The 22,090-nt window shown below is 44.1% G+C and overlaps 2 pseudogenes; one reads left to right on the top strand and one right to left on the bottom strand.

Moving 5' to 3' along the window:
* Positions 1–8,852: 8,852 nt before the first annotated feature.
* Positions 8,853–8,970, bottom strand: LOC134946127 (5S ribosomal RNA; annotated as a pseudogene).
* A 7,473-nt stretch (positions 8,971–16,443) lies between these two features.
* Positions 16,444–16,561, top strand: LOC134946128 (5S ribosomal RNA; annotated as a pseudogene).
* Positions 16,562–22,090: the final 5,529 nt, after the last annotated feature.

Below are 22,090 nucleotides of genomic sequence, written 5' to 3' on the forward strand. Positions count from 1 at the left end.
GAACCAGTTAAATAATAAATGAACTTGGGAGCGATGAAATATGAACTGAAATGTAGAACTTGAGAGCGGAGAAATAATAATACCGGTGGAGAGTGGTAAAGTGTAGAAAGGACACCGGCCCTTTAAGGGAAGCTGTACTCTGCTGGAAGCTGAGCTGGAAGCAGGTAATGTTGTAGCTGGAAACAGATGAATCCACAATGGATTGGAGAGTCAGGCTACACCGCAGGTGGAATGCTGGTGCGGGTCTCTATGGTGGAAGTCTTGAGACAGGAGCTGGAACCTGGAAGACAATCACAGGAGAGAGACAAACAGGAACTAGGTTTGACAACCAAAGCACTGACGCCTTCCTTGCTCAGGCACAGTGTATTTATACCTGCAGCAAGGAAGGGATTGGCTAGGCAATTATGCAGATTAACAATACTGACAACAGATTGGAGGAAATGATCAGCTGACAGAATCCAAGATGGCTGCGCCCATGCAGACACTTGGAGGGAAGTTTGGTTTGTAATCCATGTGGTAATGAAAACAGTAATGGCGGCGCCGGCCACTGGAGACAGGAGACGCCAGGCTGACAAGTGCACATCCAACCACGCGGACACAGCGGAGGCCGCGGCTGACGTAATCGCCACTCTGACACTCTGCATGCAGAAGCTCAGGGACGGCGGCGGAGGCCGCGGGAGACACCATGCCAGATGTAATAAGGCGTTACTGTGACAGCGTCTCAGAGAGACAGGAGAGGATGCAGGAATGTGAACATTAGGATAACAGATGGGATCCGGTCCTGGAGCGCTGAGCCAGCCTTAGGAGGCATCTGATGGGTAAGAAATGGCGTCCAGATACCCGGATCGTGACAGCACCCCCCCCTTTAGGAGTGGCCCCAGGACACTTCTTTGGCTTTTGAGGAAACTTGGAATGGAATCTCCGGACCAAGGCAGGAGCATGGACATCAGAAGCATTGGTCCATGAACGTTCCTCAGGATCATAACCCTTCCAGTCAATAAGATATTGTAGTTGACCGTAACGGTGACGTGAGTCCAGGATCTTGGCCACTTCATACTCAACGCCTCGTTGAGTTTGGACTTTCGGAGTTGGAGGAAGTGAGGAATGAAACCGATTCAAGATCAGCGGTTTCAACAGGGAAACATGGAATGTCCTGGGTATTTTTAAGAAGGGAGGCAACTGGAGTCTGTAAGCAACAGGATTGATGACTTGTTCAATCTTGAAAGGACCGATATAGCGAGGTGCAAACTTCATACTGGGAACTCTTAACCTCAAATTCTTCATGGATAACCATACCCGATCACCCACCTTGAGAGCAGGAACTGCTCGACGCTTCTTATCCGCAAACTTCTTGTACCTGAACGATGCCTTGAGCAGAGCTGATCGTACGCTCTTCCAGATATTGGCAAACTGATGCAAGGTGATATCCACTGCGGGAACAGAAGTTGCTGGAAGCGGTTGGAACTCAGGAACTTTAGGGTGGAATCCGAAGTTAGTGAAGAATGGTGTTGAAGCAGATGAAGAATGATACTGGTTGTTATGACAGAACTCGGCCCAGGGAAGTAATTGAACCCAGTCATCTTGAGAGGAGGACACATAGATGCGGAGGAAGGCCTCCAAGTCCTGATTCACCCTCTCGGTTTGACCATTGGTCTGAGGATGGTAAGCCGTGGAAAACTTTAGCTTGACTTGGAGGACTTGACATAAACTTCGCCAGAATTTGGCTGTGAATTGAACTCCTCGATCTGAGATAATTTCTTCAGCAAGACCGTGGAGTCGGAAGATCTCTTGTATGAATACTTGAGCCAACTTGGAAGCTGACGGAAGACCGGTGAGAGGAATGAAGTGTGCCATCTTGGTGAACCGGTCAACTACCACCCAGATGGTATTGAACTTGTTGCACATGGGTAAGTCTGTAATGAAATCCATCGACAAGTGGGTCCATGGTCGACGGGGAACGGATAGTGGAACCAGTTGCCCCGCAGGCGACTGGCGGGATACTTTATGTTGGGCACACTTTGGGCAAGATGCAATAAACTCCAAGACGTCCTTTTTCAGAGTTGGCCACCAATAGGACCTAGAGATAAACTCCAGGGTTTTTTGGATACCTGTATGTCCGGCAAAACGGGAAGCATGGGCCCAATGCATGAGCTTCTTCCTTAGCATCGGCTTCACAAAACTTTTCCCTGATGGGGGCGTAGAGTCCATCCCTACCGTGGAGAATGCCAACGGATTTATAATAGGATGCTTGTCTGAAGACTCTGACTCATTTTCTTGCTCCCATGAGCGGGAAAGGGCATCGGCCTTGCGATTCTGAGAGCCCGGACAGAACTGGAGTTTAAAGTCGAACCTGGAAAAGAAAAGTGCCCATCTGGCCTGACGAGGGTTGAGACATTGTGCGCCCTTCAGGTATAAAAGGTTCTTGTGGTCTGTAAGTATGGTGATTAAATGAGAAGCTCCCTCCAACAGATACCTCCACTCTTCTAGAGCGAGCTTGATGGCTAGCAACTCCTGGTCGCCAATGGCATAGTTGCGCTCAGCTGGGGAGAACTTCCGGGAGAAGAAACTGCAAGGATGTAAATGGCCATCTTTAGCCCTCTGAGATAACACCGCTCCTACTCCAACGGAGGAGGAATCCACCTCTAGGATGAAAGGAGAGTCGATGTCAGGCTGTTTCAGGACAGGCGCAGAGATGAACCTCTGTTTTAAAAGATGAAAAGCTTGCATGGCTTCTTCAGACCACTTGGACGGGTTAGCACCCTTCTTGGTGAAAGCAGTAATAGGCGCCACAATGGTGGAAAAGTCTCGTATAAACTTTCGGTAATAATTGGCGAACCCTAAGAACCTCTGGACCCCTTTGAGGGTTAAGGGTACCGGCCAATTCTGAATTGCTTGTAGTTTCTCAGGATCCATCTCTAGTCCGGAACCGGACACAATGTACCCTAGAAACGGAATGGACTTGACTTCAAAGACGCATTTTTCTAATTTGCAATAGAGATGATTGACACAGAGACGGGACAGAACCTCTTTAACCCAAAAACGATGTTCCTCTAAATCGTTGGCAAAAATGAGGATATCGTCTAGATAGACCACGACATGACGGTATAGAATGTCTCTGAAAATCTCATTGACAAAATGCTGGAAGACAGCTGGAGCATTGCTCAATCCGAAGGGCATGACGAGGTACTCATAATGTCCGTCACGGGTGTTAAAGGCGGTCTTCCACTCGTCACCCTCACGGATCCGGATGAGATTGTATGCACCTCGCAAGTCCAGCTTTGTAAAGATGGTAGCTCCGCTAACTCTGTCAAAGAGCTCAGTAATCAGGGGTAAAGGATAACGGTTCTTGATGGTAATGTCGTTCAAACCTCTGTAGTCGATGCACGGCCGCAGACCACCATCTTTCTTTTTTACAAAAAAGAAGCCTGCGCCGGCTGGGGAAGAAGAAGGTCGAATGAACCCCTTTGCTAGGTTCTCTTTAATGTATTCCTCCATAGAATGCGTCTCAGGCAGAGACAACGGATAAGTTCGGCCTCGAGGTGGAACCTTCCCTGGAACGAGATCAATCGGGCAGTCCCATTCTCTATGAGGAGGAAGGATATCAGCAGAAGCTTTACTGAACACATCCGTGAAATCTTGATATGGAGGAGGTGGAACATCAGACGACCTGGGGGAGGAAGAACAGACAGGCAATACTTTAAACAAACATGTCTCTGCACAGGAGGAACCCCATGCCAGGATTTGCGTAGTCGTCCAATCAATTGTAGGATTGTGAAGACGGAGCCATGGAAGGCCCAGGACCACAGGATGTGTGGCTCTTGGAATCACTAAAAGTGAAATAAGTTCGGAATGAAGAACTCCCACTCTCAGACGAACTGGTAGAGTCCTTAGAGCAATAACAGTATCAAAAATTTTACTGCCATCCACGGCAGTTAAGGAAAAGGAGGAAGGAAGTCTCTCGGTGGGTAGGAACCACCGTTTAACATAGGCTTCAGTAATAAAGTTCCCAGCTGCTCCGGAATCAAGGAGAGCAATGACGTTCCGATAACGTTGAGCAACTTGAAGCGAGACTGGGAGATTACAATCATGAGGAGATGGAGAGGAGATCATTACTCCTAGCCGGCCCTCTCCTGGGCGAGCTAGGGTTTGGAGTTTTCCCGGACGTTCGGGACAGGCATTGATGGTGTGAGACGGAGCTGCACAGTAAAGACAAAGAGACTCAGAGAGACGTCTTCGGCGCTCAGCAGGAGTTAAACGGGAACGGCCAATTTGCATGGGCTCATCTTTAGATGGTGACAGTTGACGAGGAGGAGGAGCAGAAGATTTTGGAGCAGATGATCTTCCACGCTCAGTTGCTCTCTCTCTGAAACGTAAATCAACTTTCGTGCAGAGTGAGATTAGCTCATCTAACTTAGAAGGTAAGTCTCTGGTAGCTAACTCATCTTTAATAAGCTCAGATAAGCCATGCCAGAATGCAGCATACAGGGCCTCGTCGTTCCATGCCAGTTCGGATGCCAGGATCTGGAACTGTATCAGATATTGTCCTACAGTACGTGACCCCTGGCGTAAACGGAGAATCTCGGATGAAGCTGAGGTTACCCGGCCTGGCTCGTCGAAGATGCGCCTGAATGTTGACACGAATGCAGTGTAAGAAGATAGCAGGGTGTCGGACCTCTCCCATAACGGTGATGCCCAGTCAAGGGCGGAGCCACTGAGAAGAGAGATGATGTAGGCAATTTTTGTACGGTCACTGGGAAAATTGCCAGGTTGTAGCTCAAACTGAATCTCACACTGGTTGAGAAATCCCCTGCAGAATCTTGGAGATCCGTCAAATTTTGCTGGCGTTGGAAGATGAAGACGTGGAGCAGAAATGGGTAAGGTGGGTGGGGTTATAGCTGGAGTCACTGTGGTTGACGCACCAGATGCGCCTGATCCACGGAGAGTTGTCTGAATCCCATCCAGCCGAGTAGAGAGATCCTGGAGACAGCGGATGATGTGGCCCTGTGCAGCCTCCTGATGTTCTAGTCGGGCTGCCAGTTCTTGCATCGGCCTGGCCGCTTGATCCTGGTCTCCGGCTGGATTCATTAGGTCAGTGCTTACTGTCACAACTGAGGGCCTGAGCTGACGGGAGGCAGCCTCAGTTGTAGGGGCTGAGATGTACCGGAACCTGGGAGGTTGTATCAGACCCCTGGACATGTAAGTAACATGAATAATAACTGCCCGAAGGCGTGACCACGACAACTTAGATAAAAGTCAATGATGTTTATTATGACAACTCCGCAACACAGCAGCAGTAAAAGAAAACGTAAAAGTCAGCAAATAATAAATACAGTTCCTGGGTACTACAGGATGGCGGGAGCCACAGGGCACTGGTAGTGTGAGATAGTTCTTATGATCTTCTAGATGGAAAGTCCTTACTAGGCCCGACTGTAGCAATGGAGATAACCCAGGATTGTGTCAGCTGGTGTTCCAGGAAAAGCTGGGTTGCTGAAGGTAAAACAGCTGCTGTGGATACTGGCTGGAACCAGACTGTTGTTAGCACGGAGTGGATACTGGCTGGAACCAGTTAAATAATAAATGAACTTGGGAGCGATGAAATATGAACTGAAATGTAGAACTTGAGAGCGGAGAAATAATAATACCGGTGGAGAGTGGTAAAGTGTAGAAAGGACACCGGCCCTTTAAGGGAAGCTGTACTCTGCTGGAAGCTGAGCTGGAAGCAGGTAATGTTGTAGCTGGAAACAGATGAATCCACAATGGATTGGAGAGTCAGGCTACACCGCAGGTGGAATGCTGGTGCGGGTCTCTATGGTGGAAGTCTTGAGACAGGAGCTGGAACCTGGAAGACAATCACAGGAGAGAGACAAACAGGAACTAGGTTTGACAACCAAAGCACTGACGCCTTCCTTGCTCAGGCACAGTGTATTTATACCTGCAGCAAGGAAGGGATTGGCTAGGCAATTATGCAGATTAACAATACTGACAACAGATTGGAGGAAATGATCAGCTGACAGAATCCAAGATGGCTGCGCCCATGCAGACACTTGGAGGGAAGTTTGGTTTGTAATCCATGTGGTAATGAAAACAGTAATGGCGGCGCCGGCCACTGGAGACAGGAGACGCCAGGCTGACAAGTGCACATCCAACCACGCGGACACAGCGGAGGCCGCGGCTGACGTAATCGCCACTCTGACACTCTGCATGCAGAAGCTCAGGGACGGCGGCGGAGGCCGCGGGAGACGCCATGCCAGATGTAATAAGGCGTTACTGTGACAGCGTCTCAGAGAGACAGGAGAGGATGCAGGAATGTGAACATTAGGATAACAGATGGGATCCGGTCCTGGAGCGCTGAGCCAGCCTTAGGAGGCATCTGATGGGTAAGAAATGGCGTCCAGATACCCGGATCGTGACACATACGTCAGGATATCACTTCCCACCAGACCAGCAACCAGCCACCACCCATCCCGTGCCACCCCTCCCCTTCCCTCTTACCAACTCTGTCATCTTTCTCCCATGTATCTGGCGAGGAAGTCATGGCCCTCATCCGTTCCTCCCCCCCCACAACCTCCCCGCTCGACCCTATCCCCTCCCACCTCCTCCGTTACCTCTCCCCTTATGCCTGTTCCCATCTTGCCCACCTTCTCAATCTCTCCCTTTCATCAGGCACTGTCCCCTCTGCCTTCAAGCATGCTCTTGTCTCCCCTATTCTTAAAAAACCTACCCTTGATCCTAACACTCTCTCCAACTATCGACCCATCTCTCTCCTCCCCTTTGCCTCCAAACTTCTTGAGCGTATTGTCTATAATCGCCTCACTGCCTTTCTTTCCTCTCACTTACTGCTTGACCCATTCCAGTCTGGTTTCCGTTCTCTCCACTCCACTGAAACTGCCCTCACAAAAGTCTGCAATGACCTCCATGCAGCCAAATCTAAGGGCCACTACTCTCTGCTTATTCTTCTTGACCTCTCTGCTGCTTTTGACACTGTGGACCACCCTCTCCTTCTGCAAATCCTTCACTCTCTTGGTCTGCGTGATACTGCCCTCTGCTGGCTGTCCTCCTACCTCTCTGATCGTTCCTTCTCTGTCTCCTCTCATGATGCTACCTCCCCCCCACTTCCACTAACTGTTGGTGTCCCCCAAGGCTCTGTTCTTGGTCCTCTCCTTTTCTCTCTCTATACGTCCTCTTTAGGTGAACTCATTAGTTCTTTTAACTTCCAATACCACCTCTATGCTGATGACACTCAAATCTACCTCTCCTCCCCTGATCTCTCCACGGCTCTCCTCACTCGTACCTCAAACTGTCTTTCTGCTATCTCTTCCTGGATGTCTCAGCGCTTTCTTAAACTCAACATGTCTAAGACTGAGCTGATCATCTTCCCACCCTCCCGCACAGCCTCACCTCCCACAATCTCATTATCCATTGATGGCACGACTATCTCCCCTAGCCCCCAAGTACGCTGTCTTGGCGTAAACCTTGACTCCTCCCTCTCCTTCAAACCGCACATTCAGCACCTCTCACAAACCTGTCATTTTCATCTCAAAAACATTTCTAGAATCAGACCTTTTCTCACCCAGGATGCCACTAAGATCATTATTCACTCACTGATTATTTCCAGACTGGACTACTGTAATCTCCTCTTAACTGGCCTCCCTGACAATTACCTCTCTCCACTCCAATCTATCCTCAATGCTGCTGCCCGGCTCATCTTCCTCACCAAACGCACTACGTCTACCTCCCCTCTCCTACAGGCCCTCCACTGGCTTCCCTTCCCTTTCAGAATCCAATTCAAACTTCTCACACTCACTTACAAAACCCTCACCCACTCCTCTCCCATCTACATCTCTGACCTTATCTCCCTTTACTCTCCCACCCGTCCTCTTCGCTCTGCTAATGCACGCCGACTCTCCTGTCTTCTGATTACTTCCTCCCACTCCTATCTCCAAGATTTTTCACGTGCTGCTCCCTTTCTCTGGAATTCTTTACCTCTCCCCCTCAGACTCTCCACCTCTCTACAAAACTTCAAACGGGCTCTTAAGACCCATTTCTTTACCAAACCTAGCCAAATCTCAACATAACCCTCTGTTCCACACTCTCTATGTACCCCATCTGTGTCATCCCTGTCTGTCTACCCCTCCCCTTAGAATGTAAGCTCTCACGAGTAGGGCCCTCTTCCCTCATGTGCTTATACTTTTCTTACTTTAATAATCCTCAACTGCCCAGATCCCACAGTTTTTTGACCACCTGGAACTTATCTCTATGTTTACTGGTGTAGTTATGCTTAGTTGCCCTGTACTTGTCCTATATTGTATTCAACTGTAAGTCACTGTTTTCCTATTTTTTATGTGCATTTGTACTCTGTAATTGGGCGCTGCGGAACCCTTGTGGCGCCACATAAATAAAGGATAATAATAATAATAATAATAATAATAATAATAATAATAATAATAATATCTTAATTAGAGTATATAGCCAGTAGAATATCTGACCATTGGTGGGTAATGTAGATAGTAATAAACAGCATGGTATATGATACATGAACTATGTATATAAATATAATACAGTATAATATCGAACCTTTCGGTATTTCATAGAAGTGGGATATGCATGGGTAATCGGATCTCTAACTGATAAATATTAATTAGGATATTCAAGTGAATGAACATGCGGAAAAGACGGTGCGCGAATGTGAGACCGTTCGTATTGTTAATATTAGTGCATATTATAAAAAAAAAAATAATAATAATAAATGATAAATAATAAAGAGTGAATAATTTTAATTAATATAAATACTGATGCTAATTAATTGACGGCTCAGAGTGCATTACCTTCCATAGGCCTCTATTAGTATCCGTTCCATACAGTACCTGATCTTCCCAGGTGGTCCCCCTCACTGGTACTGATCAGGCCCACGCTGCTTGGCTTCCAAGATCGGATGTATTTGGGCATTTCCAGCGAGGTTTGACTGTACCGACGTTGTGCCTTAATATGTACTTGCTCCGCACCGTATTAATGATCTATTTCAATATATTCTTACTTGTGAAATATTGCGTGAGTGTGTATGCAGTGAATTAATGTTTCTGCAGTGAGACGAGTGGAGTGATGTGAGGTGTGGTGAGGAGGGGTGGGGGGAGGGGTGGGGTGGGGGAGAGAGACAAAAAAGAAATCAATTACCGTTTATTATAAAAAGGGGCGATCTCGTAATTATCATTGAATCCTTTTGGTTACAGTGTCTGAAGTTCGAATATCCAGAACATCTCTCGGCGTGAGAGTTTGTTGGCAAGATCTCCTCCTCTGTCTCCTAACTTTACCAGTTTGATGGATATAAAAGTCAGGGCTTCCGGGTTAGAATTATGTGCAGAAATAAAGTGTTTGGAGACCGCATGACTCTCCATTTTATTCTTGATATTTCTCACGTGCTCTTGTATCCTTAACTTCAAAGGTCTTTTCGTCTTTCCTATGTACTGTTTACCACATTCGCATTCCAGAAGGTATATGACCGATTGGGTGTTGCAGTTCATGTAATCTTTAATTTTGTGGTCCTTCTTCTTTTCACTGTCCGTAAATGTTTTTCTGTTAGGGTGTAGATATCTGCACACGTTGCACCATCCACATTTATAGGAACCTACACACTTGGGCCATGTGTGGTCATTTTCTTTACTTGCCTTCAGCATGCTAGGGGCTAGTAGATCCTTCAAGTTGCGTGATTTTTTGAAGACTATTTCGGGATGAGGAGGGAGGATTTCTTTAAGAATGGGGTCCATCAGCAATATTCTCCAATGATTCCTAAATGATTCTTGGATGTATTTCTCATGCTGGTTGAAGGTAGTTATAAATGCTGTGGAGTCTTTGGTTTTCTTTCTTGTTTTGTATTCCAATAACCTCGATCTTTCAACCTCATTGGTTCTGGTAATGGCTTTTTCCAATATGGTATCCGGGTATTCTTTCTTTTTGAATCTATCACGATACATCTCCATCTGTTCCTGGCAGTCCTCTGGTTTACTGCAGTTTCTTTTAATTCTGCTGAACTGGGATAATGGGATGTTGTTCTTCCAGCTCCTGAGATGACCACTCTTGTAATGAAGATAACTATTCGTATCAACAAGTTTTTGGTGGTAATTTTTCCATTTTCTCCTGTGAGAACCAGATCCAAGAATTCTATATGTGTCTTATTTGTATTGGATGTAAAAGTGAGATTCATCGGATTGGTGCTGATATGTTTAAAAAATTGGTTAAAATGTTCTAAATTTCCATCCCAGATTATTAAAATATCATCTATGTACCTTCGATAAAAAATGATATTCTTGTTAAAATCGTGGTGGTCATATATAAAAACTTTCTCCCAACAACCCATAAAAAGATTCGCGAAACTGGGCGCGAAAATTGTGCCCATCGCTGTGCCGCACCGTTGGAGATAAAATTGGTCTAAAAATTTAAAATAATTGTGGCGAAGAATAAAAAACATGATATCGCAAATAAAATCCTTGTGGTTACCTGTCAGTCCTGTGTCATTATCCAAAAATTCCTTGCAGGCTGCCACTCCCTTCGCATGTTCAATACATGTGTAAAGTGATTGAACATCTATAGTCACCCACATGTATGTGTCCTTCCACTCAATATCTTTTAGAAGGTTCAGTACTGACGTTGTATCTTTGAGGTATGAAGAGAGATCCTTCACATAGGATTTTAAAAAAACATCGGCGTATTCTGATAAATGAGAGGTGAGTGAGTCTATGCCCACCACGATTGGTCTTCCGGGCGGGTTATCCAAGCTTTTGTGTATTTTTGGTAAAAAGTAGAAAATGGGGGTAGTGGGGTCTGGTCTCATTAAAAATTGGTACTCCTCTTTCGTAATGATCTCTGTTCTTAGTCCATGTAGTAGGAGTGTCCTCAATTCTTCAATAAAATCATCCTTCGGGTCTCCTGTTAGTTTGGAATATGATTGTTCGTCTGATAGTAATCTCTCTGCCTCCGCAATATATTTATCCCGATCCATAATGACCAGCCCCCCCCCCCTTTGTCAGCTTGTTTTATGATAATCCCTTTGTTTTTTTGTAGGTTTTTCAGGGCCTCACTCTCTCTGTTATTAATATTCTTCTCTTTCATCTTCTCTAGGTCCATGTCGCACAGGTCATTCTTTACCAGCTCATAAAACGTGCTAATATTGTTTCCTTTAGACTCCAACGGGTAATATTTCGAAGTTGGTTTCAAGCCTGACTTGGAACGGCTTTCGTAGTTAGCTATTATCGCATTTTCTTTCTTCAAAAAATGCCTCTTCAATATTAATTTTCTGACAAATTTGTTAAGATCAATGAATGTTTCAAATTTATTTAAACCCGTTGTTGGTGCGAATGATAGTCCTTTGTCTAAAAGAGATATTTCGGGTTTGGTTAAAACATGTTGGGATAAGTTAAAAATGCCTTTTTCTCTTGGATTGACCGTTGTTATGTCACTTTTCTTTTGGATTCCCTCCCTCCTGCCTCCTCGGCATCCTCTTCTTCTGTAAACCTTCTTTTGAGGGGCGATGCTTACCGTATGTCCTCTTTCACTGGATATCTTATATTGTTTTTTGGCCTTGCACCCTGTCGTTGGGATAAAAAATCCTGGTCACTGTTGGAACCAAATCTCTGCAGGGCCGTGAATCTATTTGATGTCTTTATACCACTGTTCGGAGTATCCCTGTTTTTACTCTGTGTAGTGTTATTTCTTGTAGTAACAGTTTTCCAATTTCCTCTGTCTTCTTTCTGGTTTAAATGTCCCGATTACCCATGCATATCCCACTTCTATGAAATACCGAAAGGTTCGATATTATACTGTATTATATTTATATACATAGTTCATGTATCATATACCATGCTGTTTATTACTATCTACATTACCCACCAATGTTCAGATATTCTACTGGCTATATACTCTAATTAAGATATTGAGAGGTTAATGATTAATGACATGCTGCTGATACATTGATTTATTCGTTCTCTTCTATGTGGATGCCTGGAGTACTTGTAAATTGACTGTTATGGACTCCGGAAATATGGCCACCGTTGCATAGAAGATACTGACTTAATCCCTTCAAACATGGCCACCGCCTAATGACAGATTGCACATCCCCTGCATGAATATCCTGTGCCGTCTAGAATGGAGAAAAACGCCGTGGGCGCATGCGCAATGGATCCCGGAAGTGGGGCGGAAGTGACGTGTCGCTTCCGCCGCACCCGGAAGTGTGGCGGAAGTCATCGAAAATCGCCTTTTACACTCTGTTACAGCTATTATATGACTTGTAGCCTTTTCACTTCTTTCTGTTGCTATGTGCTTCTAGTCCCTGGTAACCTGGCAGTGATCTGACTATGATGTTAATGCTCTCTAAGTGATTTACATTTAATTAGGTCATATGACCTCCTATGATGTCACACCCCTCCCACTTAACAATATGGCTATAAATAGCCGTGCCATTCTCATTCTGTCCCTACCCCTTGAAGAAGTCTCATCAGACGAAACGCGTTGGGTGACCTGTACCTACCTCACTCCAAAGATAAGGAAAATTTGCTTTTAAATATTTTTATTGTAGTTCTTAATTCATTTAGTGCTTTTAGTCCAGCTGTGTATTTATTGTTGTCCCATTTTTTATGTATGTTTTTATGCATCTTTGTGTTCAATATTAAATTAGATTTTATCACTGTGGGCGCCTGAAAATATTTATTGATACAGCGGTCGCTATATATCCCTCTCCCCCCGTATCTCACATAATTTTATCTCAGGGTTCACCACCCCTGGTTTATTGAGGGACTAAGCTGACGCCCCTTTACTAGCACTAGGGGAGTATCATTTAGGGCAGCCTGTTTTATCACATATCTGTTTTATATCACATGTGGCGCAGTATTAATCTCTGTTTTTACGCATACCTTTGGTAATATTTTTTTATTGCGGCCTGGTGGAGCATTACATCCAGACAGAATGTTAAGAAATTTAGACCATACTAATAAAAGGAATGTGTGGTGTCAGAAAATCTTTAATGAAAGCCTGACTGCAAACGAACCAACCCAACCATGCGATCTAGATTATCTATTCTGGGGAATAGAGAGGCTTCTAACAAAAGAAGTCAAGACATGGTGGGATGTTAAGGGCTTGGAACACTACATATCAATGGATAGGGTTCCAAGGGGACTAAGATTACTAAAACAACCCACATTCACTGATCAAGAGGGGACATTCATAGAAAAATGGGACAAAATATTACACACCTGTTCTATAGACTTAATGAAGCTCCTGGTCGATGAAAAGAAAAAATCCCTCTCGTCCATAGAGACCGAGATTAAGAAAAAGGAGAAAGAGCTTGAACCTTTCAAAGACAAGGAGGACTACAGAATTAACGAGAAAGTGCTTAATAAGAAGTTGGAACGCATCGAGGAGGAGGTAATTAAAGGGAAGGAAAAGAAATTCTTAAGGGACAAGAATGATTATGAACAAGGGAGAGTGAAAACATGGAGCTGATTCAAATCCATGGGACATTTAAACCAGAAAGAAGACAGAGGAAATTGGAAAACTGTTACTACAAGAAATAACACTACACAGAGTAAAAACAGGGATACTCCGAACAGTGGTATAAAGACATCAAATAGATTCACGGTCCTGCAGAGATTTGGTTCCAACAGTGACCAGGATTTTTTATCCCAACGACAGGGTGCAAGGCCAAAAAACAATATAAGATATCCAGTGAAAGAGGACCTACGGTATGCATCGCCCCTCAAAAGAAGGTTTACAGAAGAAGAGGATGCCGAGGAGGCAGGAGGGAGGGAATCCAAAAGAAAAGTGACATAACAACGGTCAATCCAAGAGAAAAAGGCATTTTTAACTTATCCCAACATGTTTTAACCAAACCCGAAATATCTCTTTTAGACAAAGGACTATCATTCGCACCAACAACGGGTTTAAATAAATTTAAAACATTCATTGATCTTAACAAATTTGTCAGAAAATTAACATTGAAGAGGCATTTTTTGAGGAAAGAAAATGCGATAATAGCTAACTACGAAAGCCGTTCCAAGTCAGGCTTGAAACCAACTTCGAAATATTACCCGTTGGAGTCTAAAGGAAACAATATTAGCACGTTTTATGAGCTGGTAAAGAATGACCTGTGCGACATGGACCTAGAGAAGATGAAAGAGAAGAATATTAATAACAGAGAGATTGAGGCCCTGAAAAACCTACAAAAAAACAAAGGGATTATCATAAAACAAGCTGACAAAGGGGGGGGGGGGGGGGGCTGGTCATTATGGATCGGGATAAATATATTGCGGAGGCAGAGAGATTACTGTCAGACGAACAATCATATTCCAAACTAACAGGAGACCCGAAGGATGATTTTATTGAAGAATTGAGGACACTCCTACTACATGGACTAAGAACAGAGATCATTACGAAAGAGGAGTACCAATTTTTAATGAGACCAGACCCCACTACCCCCATTTTCTACTTTTTACCAAAAATACACAAAAGCTTGGATAACCCGCCCAGAAGACCAATCGTGGCGGGCATAGACTCACTCACCTCTCATTTATCAGAATACGCCGATGTTTTTTTAAAATCCTAGGATCTCTCTTCATACCTCAAAGATACAACGTCAGTACTGAACCTTCTAAAAGATATTGAGTGGAAGGACACATACATGTGGGTGACTATAGATGTTCAATCACTTTACACATGTATTGAACATGCGAAGGGAGTGGCAGCCTGCAAGGAATTTTTGGATAATGACACAGGACTGACAGGTAACCACAAGGATTTTATTTGCGATATCATGTTTTTTATTCTTCGCCACAATTATTTTAAATTTTTAGACCAATTTTATCTCCAACGGTGCGGCACAGCGATGGGCACAATTTTCGCGCCCAGTTTCGCGAATCTTTTTATGGGTTGTTGGGAGAAAGTTTTTATATATGACCACCACGATTTTAACAAGAATATCATTTTTTATCGAAGGTACATAGATGATATTTTAATAATCTGGGATGGAGATTTAGAACATTTTAACCAATTTTTTAAACATATCAGCACCAATCCGATGAATCTCACTTTTACATCCAATACAAATAAGACACATATAGAATTCTTGGATCTGGTTCTCACAGGAGAAAATGGAAAAATTACCACCAAAAACTTGTTGATACGAATAGTTATCTTCATTACAAGAGTGGTCATCTCAGGAGCTGGAAGAACAACATCCCATTATCCCAGTTCAGCAGAATTAAAAGAAACTGCAGTAAACCAGAGGACTGCCAGGAACAGATGGAGATGTATCGTGATAGATTCAAAAAGAAAGAATACCCGGATACCATATTGGAAAAAGCCATTACCAGAACCAATGAGGTTGAAAGATCGAGGTTATTGGAATACAAAACAAGAAAGAAAACCAAAGACTCCACAGCATTTATAACTACCTTCAACCAGCATGAGAAATACATCCGAGAATCATTTAGGAATCATTGGAGAATATTGCTGATGGACCCCATTCTTAAAGAAATCCTCCCTCCTCATCCCGAAATAGTCTTCAAAAAATCACGCAACTTGAAGGATCTACTAGCCCCTAGCATGCTGAAGGCAAGTAAAGAAAATGACCACACATGGCCCAAGTGTGTAGGTTCCTATAAATGTGGATGGTGCAACGTGTGCAGATATCTACACCCTAACAGAAAAACATTTACGGACAGTGAAAAGAAGAAGGACCACAAAATTAAAGATTACATGAACTGCAACACCCAATCGGTCATATACCTTCTGGAATGCGAATGTGGTAAACAGTACATAGGAAAGACGAAAAGACCTTTGAAGTTAAGGATACAAGAGCACGTGAGAAATATCAAGAATAAGGTGGAGAGTCATGCGGTCTCCAAACACTTTATTTCTGCACATAATTCTAACCCGGAAGCCCTGACTTTTATATCCATCGAACTGGTAAAGTTAGGAGACAGAGGAGGAGATCTTGCCAACAAACTCTCACGCCGAGAGATGTTCTGGATATTCGAACTTCAGACACTGCAACCAAAAGGATTCAATGATAATTACGAGATCGCCCCCTTTTTATAATAAATGGTAATTGATTTCTTATTCGTCTCTCTCCTCTGTGCAATAATCCCCATCTGCAATGATCTCCCGATATTCTCACCTCACCGATTAGTCCCCATTAACCCCTATCAAAAAAAATCAACAACCCCTGTTTCCCCTCCCCCCCCCTACACTTCCATCCCTCACCCAACCGTCCCCCCCCCCCCTCCCTACCCCCCTCCCCTTACCCCCACCCCTCCCCACCACACCTCACATCACTCCACTCGTCTCACTGCAGAAACATTAATTCACTGCATACACACTCACGCAATATTTCACAAGTAAGAATATATTGAAATAGATCATTAATACGGTGCGGAGCAAGTACATATTAAGGCACAACGTCGGTACAGTCAAACCTCGCTGGAAATGCCCAAATACATCCGATCTTGGAAGCCAAGCAGCGTGGGCCTGATCAGTACCAGTGAGGGGGACCACCTGGGAAGATCAGGTACTGTATGGAACGGATACTAATAGAGGCCTATGGAAGGTAATGCACTCTGAGCCGTCAATTAATTAGCATCAGTATTTATATTAATTAAAATTATTCACTCATTATTATTTATCATTTATTATTTTATTATTATTTTTTTTATAATATGCACTAATATTAACAATACGAACGGTCTCACATTCGCGCACCGTCTTTTCCGCATGTTCATTCACTTGAATATCCTAATTAATATTTATCAGTTAGAGATCCGTTTACCCATGCATATCCCACTTCTATGAAATACCGAAAGGTTCGATATTATACTGTATTATATTTATATACATAGTTCATGTATCATATACCATGCTGTTTATTACTATCTACATTACCCACCAATGGTCAGATATTCTACTGGCTATATACTCTAATTAAGATATTGAGAGGTTAATGATTAAAGACATGCTGCTGATACATTGATTTATTCGTTCTCTTCTATGTGGATGCCTGGAGTACTTGTAAATTGACTGTTATGGACTCCGGAAATATGGCCGCCGTTGCATAGAAGATACTGACTTAATCCCTTCAAACATGGCCACCGCCTAATGACAGATTGCACATCCCCTGCATGAATATCCTGTGCCGTCTAGAATGGAGAAAAACGCTGCGGGCGCATGCGCAATGGATCCCGGAAGTGGGGCGGAAGTGACGTGTCGCGTCCGCCGCACCCGGAAGTGTGGCGGAAGTCATCGAAAATCGCCTTTTACACTCTGTTACAGTTATTATATGACTTGTAGCCTTTTCACTTCTCTCTGTTGCTATGTGCTTCTAGTCCCTGGTAACCTGGCAGTGTTCTGACTATGATGTTAATGCTCTCTAAGTGATTTACATTTAATTAGGTCATATGACCTCCTATGATGTCACACCCCTCCAACTTAACAATATGGCTAAAAATAGCCGTGCCATTCTCATTCTGTCCCTACCCCTTGAAGAAGTCTCATCAGACGAAACGCGTTGGGTGACCTGTACCTACCTCACTCCAAAGATAAGGAAAATTTGCTTTTAAATATTTTTATTGTAGTTCTTAACTCATTTAGTGCTTTTAGTCCAGCTGTGTATTTATTGTTGTCCCATTTGTTATGTATGTTTTTATGCATCTTTGTGTTCAATATTAAATTAGATTTTATCACTGTGGGCGCCTGAAAATATTTATTGATACAGCGGTCGCTATATATCCCTCTCCCCCCGTATCTCACATAATTTTATCCCAGGGTTCACCACCCCTGGTTTATTGAGGGACTAAGCTGACGCCCCTTTACTAGCACTAGGGGAGTATTATTTAGGGCAGCCTGTTTTATCACATATCTGTTTTATATCACATGTGGCGCAGTATTAATCTCTGTTTTTATGCATATATATATATATATATATATATATAATGTAAACAGATCTGAGGGCGCTAGTCGATGATTTTGTTCAACATATTAAATACTATATATAAAAGAACAACTTTATTAAAAAATCATTTTTGATGTTTATTATGTAAAAAAACATAACACCAACACAGTATCACAGAGATGAAGTTCCAAATCTTATCTAATTGGTGTAAAAACAGTTCTTAATCAACATGTAGCATGGAGTTAATGCTTGAGTGAACTTTTCTTTCTCAGCAAATGGCATAGATGGAAAAAATGCTTGAAAAACCCAACGCGTTTCATCCCTTCTGGGACTTCCTCAGGGGTATAAATTCATATGCCAAATAATTTATAAGAATCCATGGGGAGCATTTACATCACTGTGTGTACAGGTAAGTATAAATATAAAACCAAGTTAAAATGGTAGGTGGCTTACTATGGTAGGAGGCTTACTAGCCTGATTCCATGTTAAAGTGGGATACAGCAAATAGTCAAAATGTGGTCTAATTGAAGACCGATCTTAGGTATAAAAGAAATAGACCCTGACTCTCTTGATGGATCGAGACCAAATTCATAAATTGCTCGCACCACAATTAGTTGACAATCAGAGACATTGTAATCCTCTCAGAGTTCAGAGTGATACTTTAACATGGAATCAGGCTAGTAAGCCTCCTACCATCTTCCTGACGAAAGGTGCCAATAAAGAGCACCTGAAACGTTGATCTACAAGGCTTGGTGAGCTGTCCGTTTCTTTCAAAATCTTGGAGTGCCGCCCATCACATGTTGCTGTTTGCTGGGTCTTGTAGTGCCACGGGAGGGCACCCAGGTACTTATCTTTTGCCGTTGGAGTGCCGGCCACACTTGCTACAATTATATATATATATATATATATATATATATCTCGGGATTGTTGGAGGAAACCGGAGTACCCAGAGGAAACCCACTCAAGCGCGGGGAGAATATACAAACTCCACACAATTAGGGTCACGGTGGGAATCGAACCCTAGTACCTCAGTGCTGTGAGGGAATAATGCTTACCATTACAATATGTGTGCTGCCTAATTTTGCTCATATAGTTGTTCTACATGGTCTAGCTCATAAAGAATTTTAATATTAGTAACTATTTGATTAAAGAATGTCTAAAATAACTACACCGAGTACACTGGTTATGTGACCTATAAACAGATCAATTGTTGGGATACATAAAACTCCTGAACTCTCCAATTAGTAATACAAATAGATTGCCCCCTAGACATGCAACATGTAGTGAGTTCCGTTCTGTCTAATGACAATGACATCAGGCGGAGGATAATTAGACTGTAAAATGGGTCACACGCATCTCCGAATATGTTCTTGTATCTAAGTCACAATGTGAAAAATAAATAAATAAATAAATAAATCATATTTACTGTATAGTGAAACATTGTATAATATATAACAGCAGTTTACAGCTGCAAAACAAGATAAATATACAAAATAAACAGCATAATGTATATGTGATATAGAAGAGTTTTATTGTGTATAGGTGCATACACGCGGTGAGATTCGGGCTAAGCCCGATTCTCACTATGCGATAGGGGCTAGGTCGGCATCGCAAGCACATAATGAGTGAACGATACTGACTATGGCCTTCATTCCGAGTTGATCACATGAAGCTGCATTTTGCAGCCCGTGCGATCAACTATGCTCCGCCTATTGGGGGTGGGTTTTTCCCCATAGCAAGGGTGCGTTCGCTTGTGCAGCCCTGCTATGCGGAATAAATTTGTGCAGTTTGTAAGTAGGGCTAGACATATTTACCAGCTGCGACGTTTTCAGCCTGTTCGGTCCTGGCTCTGACGTCAAACAACCGCCCTGGACACGCCTGCGCTTCTTCAAACACGCCTGCATTTTTCTTACCACTCCCTGAAAACGGCTCCGGACACTGTGTTGCCGCCCAGGAACGCCCACCGCCAGTCAATCTTCAAGCGATCACCGCTGCAATCGCTTTCTTCTTTCCCTTTGTCGTTACCCGGCAATGTCCGGGCGCATTGCAGCCCCTGCGCGTGCGCAGTAATGACCTGGTTGCAGCTGTGCGAACGAAAGCACGCTACGATTGGGTCGGAATGACCCCCCATGTGCGATTTTGGCAAAGTGTCAATTTTGACTATCTCTTCTATAGAGATAGTCAAAATTTACTTGCCTGCACAGTCTATCTAGGCTTGCGATGCCGACCGCGTGGGACCGCGCATCGGCATCGAATCAGGATCGCAAGGTAACTTTCACCTTGCGATCTGCACTAACTTTTCTTACGATTTTGACTGTATAGTCATAATCGTAAGAAAATATCTCACCGTGTGTACACACCATTAGGAATGTTTGACACAGAGCATGTGGATGTAGGGTGCTGCTATTTATTATAGAGCAATAGGAATACTTATTTAGCTGCAACTGTGCTCAAGGGTATGGGTCGTTGGGTCGACCCAATTTAGGTCGACACTCATTAGGTCGACCACACAAGGTCGACATTGCCATTAGGTCGACATGCATTAGGCCGACATGGGCCTTACGTCGACTTGTACTAGGTCGACATGTCAACATGTCGACATGAGGTTTTTTTGCTGTTTTTGGTGTCGTTTTCTCCGTAAAGTGTCAGGGAACCCAAATTAGTGCACCGTGTCCCCTCGCATGGCTCACGACTTCGGGCAAGGTGCCTCGCTGCGCTTGGCACAGATTACCGTTTCAATCGTAGTCCACGTGGATCGTTAAGTATGAAAAAATCCCCAAAAAATGAGGAAAAAAAAGAAAAAAAGAAAAACTTATGTCGACCTTTTGACCTGTCGACCTTTACATGTCGACCTAACGACCATGTTGACCTAATGCATGTTGACATAATGGCATTGTCGACCTTCAGTGGTCGACCTAATGAGTGTCAACCTAAGTTGTGTTGACCAAACAACCGTAACCCGTGCTCAAGGGGAGGTGGAAGCCTGAAAGGATGTAGTTAATATACCGGCAATCGATAGAGTGGGAGAGCGCAGCGAGCCAGCAAGGGGCTTTGTAATGCTTGCCCCGCTGCCGGCATTCTGATGTCCGGGATCCCAATGTCGGTATACTGAGCTCCGGGATCCTGGCTGCCGGGATTCCATCCCCATCCCAGCCTGAAGTACAAAGAGTCTGTATAATCTCATTAATACCCCTTACAGACTAGCAAAAATTTCACAGGTTATTGCACGTAACCGCACATCATCCCGGGATTTTGCTTACTCTGAAAGGGTCCTAAAGCAATATCCCGAGTCAAGCGTCCCAGCATTGCATCCCAGGTTGAAGCCAGAATCGACCCGAGATGTGTGCAGTGTGAACGGTAAACCGGGTCAAGGCGGCCCGGCACTCGTTCTCAGCATAGGAGGAAGCGGCGCTTGAAGATGATCATCTCCAAGCGCCGCCTCCTGTAGAGTCGGTGGTGATGTCCCCAACTCGACAATATGCCGAGGCGGGCCGCAAGTCTGAAAAGGGTCTCAAGCCGGGTCGTACCCAGGAAGCACCCATGTACATATTCCCGGTGCGACCCGGCTCTGTAAGTCTGAAAGGGGTATTATTGGGTAGCACCTTTTAGAATCTAAACCAGGCACTCCCAACTTCGATCCTCAAGGCACACTAACAGAACAGGATCCAGTCAGGCTGCGAGGGGAGGGTTAGGTTTAGGCACCCACGGGGATGGTTAGGGTTAGGCTGCAGGGAGCGGAGGGTTAGGTTTAGGCTGTGGGGAGGGTTAGGTTTAGGCACCACCAGGGAGGGTTAGGGTTAGGCCGCGAGGGGTAGAGGGGTTAGGTTTAGGCTGCGGTTGGGGGGTAGCATATTTACCCAACCCCTGTTGAGATTCTAACCATCGGGATATCGTGGTCGGTATTCTGACCCCCAGCATCCCAATTGCCGTCATATCAGCCCCAACCCAACAGAACAGTGCGGATTTTAGTAATATCCAGGCTTCAGCACAGATGGTTAGTGGAAAATAACTGAGATACTAATTAAGAGGTCTATATACTAAGCCTTGGAGAGAGATAAAGTGGACGTAGATAAAGTACCAACCAGCTCCTAAATGTCATTTTTCAAACCCAGCCTGTAACATGGCAGCTAGGAGCAGATTGGCTGATACTTTATCTCCGACCAC

This window comes from Pseudophryne corroboree, chromosome 7 (genome assembly GCF_028390025.1).
Source record: "Pseudophryne corroboree isolate aPseCor3 chromosome 7, aPseCor3.hap2, whole genome shotgun sequence".
Classification (NCBI taxonomy): domain Eukaryota; kingdom Metazoa; phylum Chordata; class Amphibia; order Anura; family Myobatrachidae; genus Pseudophryne; species Pseudophryne corroboree.